Here is a 6,740-nt window from a genome sequence, read left to right as displayed (position 1 = left end):
CAATCACTGTGCAAGTAGAAATGAAGATTAATGGTGGCAACAATGAAGGAGCATAGAGAGCAACGCATGAGACACTCTGGAGATGGCTCACTTTTCTTGGCATGAAATTTACAACTCCTTTATCACTTGGTTTATTTTAGCTGAATCATGAAGGTGATCTTTCCAGTAAGAAATAAGGGGAAAGTAGTTTAGGCAAAGGAAACAGCAAGAACAAGAGTATGGTCACAGAAAATCACATGGCAATTTTGATGTCACAGTGCAATACATGTGATTGCAGAAAAGGACATGCATCTATCTCAATTTCTAGTTCAAATACAAGACCCCACTTTCATCTGATATTCTGCCATCTAGATATAATACCACTGAGTTGTGTCATGCTAAGCAAATGTAACTGTGGATTACACTGTGACTTGAAAAAATGCTAGACAAATTTTTCAGAATATGATTAATTAGTGAGCACTTTGTTGATCAGGTAGGTAATTAGAGCCAAATGTCAGTGACTGTATATCAACTTAGGTTTTTATCATTTTTGTTTTTTAAATATTTGAGGGGCAAAAATGAAAGGATACAGCAGCTGTTTTTAAGCAGGTTATTAGGTGCCCTTGTGTATCAATGCCAGGTCTCTCAGCAGGGGGTGCAGAAGTTACTGGGTCTTCTGAGACCAATAATGAAGCTTATTTTTAACTCCCTCATGAACCTACTGAATAACAGTGTCCATTCAGATCCTTGACCTACCTTTCCTAATCAGCATAATTCATACTTTTACCGGATTAAATTTAATGAAGAACTTTTTGAGTGTCATCAATGTCTCAGTTACTGAGCCATCTTCTGCAAATAACACATTGATCCAGACAATCTTTACTTCACGGACCTCACAATTTGTTGGCATATAGGGAAGTGGGAAACTTTCATGAAATAGGTAGAAGTACATTTATAGATGAATGGCTAAAGAAGATGTTTTATATATATGTGTGTGTGTGTGTGTGAAATTTATGGAGGATAAATTAGGAGTTTTGGATTAACATATATACACTACTATATATAAAGCAGGTAAACAACAAGGACCTAGCATATAGCACTGAGAACTATACTCAGTATCTTTTAATAATCTAGAATAGAAAAGAATATTCATGTGTATATTTATGTATATAACTGAATCACTTTGCCGTACATTTGAAACTAACACATTGCAAATTAACTATATAACAACTTTTTTTAATGGTTACTTAGAAAAAGAGCTGTAGGAATGTTCTGTACTTGAAACTATGGGAATTGCTGACATGTTAAGAAAACACTGGAAAAATCAAACCTGAGTAGGTAATAATCAGGTAAAAGATAAGGAACAGAAAGCATTAAGGCCAGGGATGTAAGAAATGGGGACTTCCTTGGTGGTCCAGTGATTTATACTCCATGTATCCAGTGCAAGGGGCTCAGGTTCAGTCCCTGGTGGGGGAACTAAGATCCCACATGCTGCATGAGGCAACCCAAAAGTGGAAAAAAAACAACAACCCACCAAGAATAAGAGCCTGTCCTATCAGAGGACTGTGATCTGCTGCCTAGGAGCAGAGGTGTGCATTCTGCTCGAAGAAGAGGTTAAGGAGAGGGGCCCACTCTGAAGACTTTGTAGCTTATATTTTGAACATGAGGCCTCAAGTAAAAGATGGTGAGGATGAACTGACAGATTTAAATAGACATGTGGGTAAAAATGAAAACAAAAAAGAAGTTATTGTCCATCAACTAGGTGAGAAGTGATGGCTATCTGCCCCGTGTAGTGTCAGGAGGGAAGGAAGAACATGAATGGGACTGAGTGGTGGTAAAGGACTAGACAGGTTGAAGGGACTGTCTGGCTGTGGGAGGCGCAATGGAGGGAAATGAGAATGACCTGTAGGCTTTCAGTTGAATGGAAACAAGGGAATTATTTCTGAGATAGGAGATCATGGAGAAGAATTTTGAAACTTAATGTGTAAATGGTGCAGATGTCCAGAGTTGGCATGCTGGGATGTGGAGACCACAAGCTAGCTGTTGAACATGCGTTTGGTCTTGTGGGTGTGGAGTCAGGAGAGCAGTTGAGTGGTTGTGCCTGAGGAAAGCCTGGAAACACCATGATATAGCAGTGACTGGTGCCAAGTACCTTAAAACACGTCTCAGTTCAGTTCAGTTGCTCAGTCGTGTCCGACTCTTGGCGACCCCATGAACCGCAGCATGCCAGGCCTCCCTGTCCATCACCAACTCCCGGAGTCCACCCAAGAAGTGAAGTGAAGTGAAGCCGCTCAGTCGTGCCCGACTCTTTGCGACCCCATGGACTGTAGCCTAACGGGCTCCTCTGTCCGTGGGATTTTCCAGGCAAGAATACTGGAGTGGGTTGCCATTTCCTTATCCAGGGGAACCAAACCCATGTCCAAAACACATCTCAGGTTGCTCTTTTCATTTCTGAAATTTTGTGAAAGCTGCAGGGATAGAGGAATGTCGCTGCTACAACTTTAACCCTCTACTTCCTCCTACCTTTCCTCACTGAGACGGAAGGTGGCAGGAGCGTCCTCTGAGAGGCATCTTCCTCATGCACAATCCAGTATGAGCGATTAGAGAGTGAAGAGCCGGTCTGCAGGGATAATCAGGGGTGCTTCTTCCAGCTGAACCATACCTCTTAAAAGTCCATCTCTGAAGTTTCTGAAACTACTCAATCTTTCCCTGGAATAATTGCACCTAGCGAGCCGCGTGGGGCCACGCTACTTCCGGTGAGCGCAGGCGCTAGGGGCGCGCAGGCAGTGCAATGCCGGAGCTGGAAATGCCATAGAAGGGAGAGAGCACAGACTTGGGTCGAGGTCTTAGGCAGAAGTCACAGAGGCGGGAGCACAGGCTGCCATCACGGTCCAAGAGGAGGGCTGGCTGAGAATCCAAGTGAGAACGCGTGGTCAACTCGAACTTGGAGGAAGAACAGACAGGGAAGCCCAGGATGGCCCCGCCCTCCCGTCCCCGCGACCTGGGCTCCCTGACGTCTTTGGAACCTGGTCACCGGCTAGTGTCACTGACCATGAAGAAGGTCGGAGAGGTAGGAGGCTCTGTCTATGAGACGACACGAGGAGCATCTTCCTGGACAACTAGAGGTTGTGATTGACCCTGACCCATGGCCACCCTGCCTCGATCCAGACTTTGCAGGGGTCACATTTCTTCCATTAAGTTTTCCTCTGCATACTGGCCCTTGTCTTCTATTTTTGTCGCTGGTATCCTGCTCCTTAAAATTTCCTCAATAATCTCAGCGCTTGTCCGACATTCTAGCAGCAAAGAAATTCTAATTAGCAAAAAGGATAATCAGACACTGCTTCTCTTTCGATCCCTCTTGCTACTGTAAATTAGATCTCTTTTGAGGGACAATCCTCCCATTCCCAACTTCTTTAATCTATGCAAAGAAAACATAGCTAATATACAGTGCAATTAAAACAACAAGAACAGTATTCATTCCTAGTTACTGTTTATTTTTCATATAGAAAGGAAAATCAAAGTAAAAATAGGCTATTCTTATTTTCCAAGTATATTTATGTTTTTGAAAAGCTAAATCTGTCTTATATATGTGAAGTACGACTATTTTCAGCTTTTAAAAAGTGCAGAAAAATAATAATTAAAAATTTAAGTTCAAGACGTAACCATTTAGGATATAATTCTGTCTTTTTGGGCTTCCCCGGTAGCATCAGAGGTAAAGAATCTGCCGGCCAATGACGAGACACAAGAGACATGGGCTTAATCCCTGGGTAGGGAAGATCCCCTGAAGGAAATGGCAACACATTTCAGTATTCTTGCCTGGAGAATCCCACGGACAAGGAGCATGGCAGGCTACAGCCGTAAGAGTCAAATAGGACTAAACACAACAACACACTGTCTTTTTATTATTGTTTGGATTTTAATCAATTTTATTAAGTTTAGTTTGATTTGTAAAAGGGGAACTATCTCCTCACCCACCATAAAATTATTAAATGAATATTAGATCCAATTTATTAGATCATATCCTGAAATAACTCACCTGCGTATGAGTGCGTTCTTTTTTCTTCTAACAGAAACACCATGTCTTATAATGACCATTTAAAATGAATGCATATAATATATAAAATATGTATTTATTATAGCTAGACAAAACATTTTGTAAAAAATACTTCACCAAAATTTAAGAAGAAAAGAGACTTCAGGCTTTATTATAGTTTTACTATACACCACATATCCTCTTTTTACCCTTAACTTAGTCTTGTCATCTGTCTTCTGTGGGCAAACATTGTCCCATGTTCTAAACGCCAAGTTTCATTGACTGGTACCTCCCTTGCTTTGCTAGCAGATTTACCATGGTTAAGATGTAATAAACATCTTATTTAAATGAAAACATTTAATAGTAAATATGCACTTATTTCAGTTAGACAAAATATTTTAAAAAATGAGCAAAATTTAATAAGAAAGGAAGTTCATTATTTTGTTATAGACCACGTTTCCTTTTTCGTCTTCACATAAATTGCATTGGCATCTCTAAAATAAATATTGTCCCTTACCAGGTTATTTTTAAGCTCCTGTAAAAGCAAAGTAGGTAATTATCATTTAATCAAGTAGAGACAGGAGAGGAGTGAGAGGAGGAAATGAATGTTTATTGAGCATCCTTTATGTTTAGCAAGCATTGTAGGGACATGAAAATATTTACAAACAATCTGCATTAAACTGGAAGATCAGCTGAAGTATCATAGAGTTATTTATAAGTCATTAGCACCAGAAATACAGTAGATTTATCTTTGACATGTGGTATTAGATAATATCCCTCAGTTCCAACTCTTCATGACCTCATGGACTGTAGCCCACCAGGCTCCTCTGTCTGTCATGGGGATTCTCCAGGCACGAATACTGGAGTGGGTTGCCATGCCCTCCTCTAGGAGATCTTCCCAACCCAGGGCTTAAACCCAGGTCTCCTGCATTGCAGGCGGATTCTTTACCAGCTGAGCCACCCGGGAAGCCCATAAATGCTGGAGTGGGTAGCCTATCCCTTTTCCAGGGTATCTTCCCAACCCACAAATCAAACTGGGGGCTCCTGCACTGCAGGTGGATTCTTTACCAGCTGAGCTACCAGGGAAGCCCTTATAAACAATCTTCATTAAACTGAAAGATCATTTCAGTTGAAGTACCATAGAGTTATTTATGTCATTAGCACCAGAAATACAGCAGGTTTATCTTTGACATGTGGTATTAGATAATACCCCAGGCTTCCCAGGTGGCTTCAGTGGTAGAGAATCCACCTGCCAATGCCTGAGATGCAAGAGACTTGGGTTTGACCCCTGGGTCAGGAAGATCCCCTGGAAGAGGAATAGGCAACCCACTCTGCTGTTCTTACCTGGAAAATCCCATGGATATAGGAGCCTGGCAGGCTACAATCCATGGGGTCACAAAGAGCTGGACACAACTGAATGACTGCACACACATGCACACATACAATAGATGATACCTTGGTGGCTCAGAGGTTAAAGCGTCTGCCTGGAATGTGGGAGACCTGGGTTCGATCCCTGGGTTGGGAAGATCCCCTAAAGAAGGAAATGGCACCCCACTCCAGTACTATTGCCTGGAGAATCCCATGGAGGGAGGAGCCTGGTAGGATACAGTCCATGGGGTTGCAAAGAGTTGGACACGACTGAGCGACTTCACTTTCACTTTTCACTTGTTTTACAGCGTCTGCAAGTAACTATGGAGTCAATGATTTTTAGTCTTGTTATAGTTACTTACTAGAATATTTTCATAAGATTTTAATGGATATTCAATTTTGGCATCAAAATAAAATAATAAAAATAATAAGGTAAATTTTCACTGAAATCCCAATTCAGAACCAGTATGGAAAATTTTTTATGGAAATAAAGCTATCTTATACCTGGTTCTCTTGAAGAAGAAGCTGTAGAGAAAAACAGACTGTAAGTCAAAATAGGAGGAGCCAGTTAAAACAATTGATATATTTCTAATTGTCAGACATATTGTATTCTGAATAAATACTGCAGGCACTGAGGAAAAACTCTCTCATGTATTATACTTAAGATTTTGTTTGTTAATTGTTTGTTCACATACTGGGTGTAATAATATACTTTAATTATTTCCTATGATTTTTTGAACATATAGCCCAACAATAATATATAATGTTATTAAACATTTGCAATCTTCAGAATCTTTTAATTTACACACCAATAATATACAAAAAGATCTTCATGACCCAGATAATCATGATGATGTGATCACTAATCTAGAGCCAGACATCTTGGAAAGTGAAGTCAAGTGGGCCTTAGAAAGCATCACTACAAACAAAGCTAGTGGAGGTGGTGGAATTCCAGCGGAGCTGTTTCAAATCCTGAAAGATGATGCTGTGAAAGTGCTGCACTCAAAATGCCAGCAAATTTGGAAAACTCAGCAGTGGCCACAGGACTGGAAAAGGTCAGTTTTCATTCCAATTCCAAAGAAAAGCAATGCCAAAGAATGCTCAAACTACCACACAATTGCACTCATCTCACATGCTAGTAAAGGAATGCTCAAAATTCTCCAAGCCAGGCTTCAGCAATATGTGAACCGTGAACTTCCTAATGTTCAAGCTGGTTTTAGAAAAGGCAGAGGAGCCAGAGATCAAATTGCCAACATCCACTGGATCATGGAAAAAGCAAGAGAGTTTCAGAAAAACATCTATTTCTGCTTTATTGACTATGCCAAAGCCTTCGACTGTGTGGATCACAATAAACTGTGGA

Source organism: Ovis canadensis, chromosome 4 (genome assembly GCF_042477335.2).
Source record: "Ovis canadensis isolate MfBH-ARS-UI-01 breed Bighorn chromosome 4, ARS-UI_OviCan_v2, whole genome shotgun sequence".
NCBI lineage: Eukaryota > Metazoa > Chordata > Mammalia > Artiodactyla > Bovidae > Ovis > Ovis canadensis.
The sequence above is the reverse complement of the archived record's forward strand: the minus strand, read 5'-3'. Positions refer to the sequence as shown.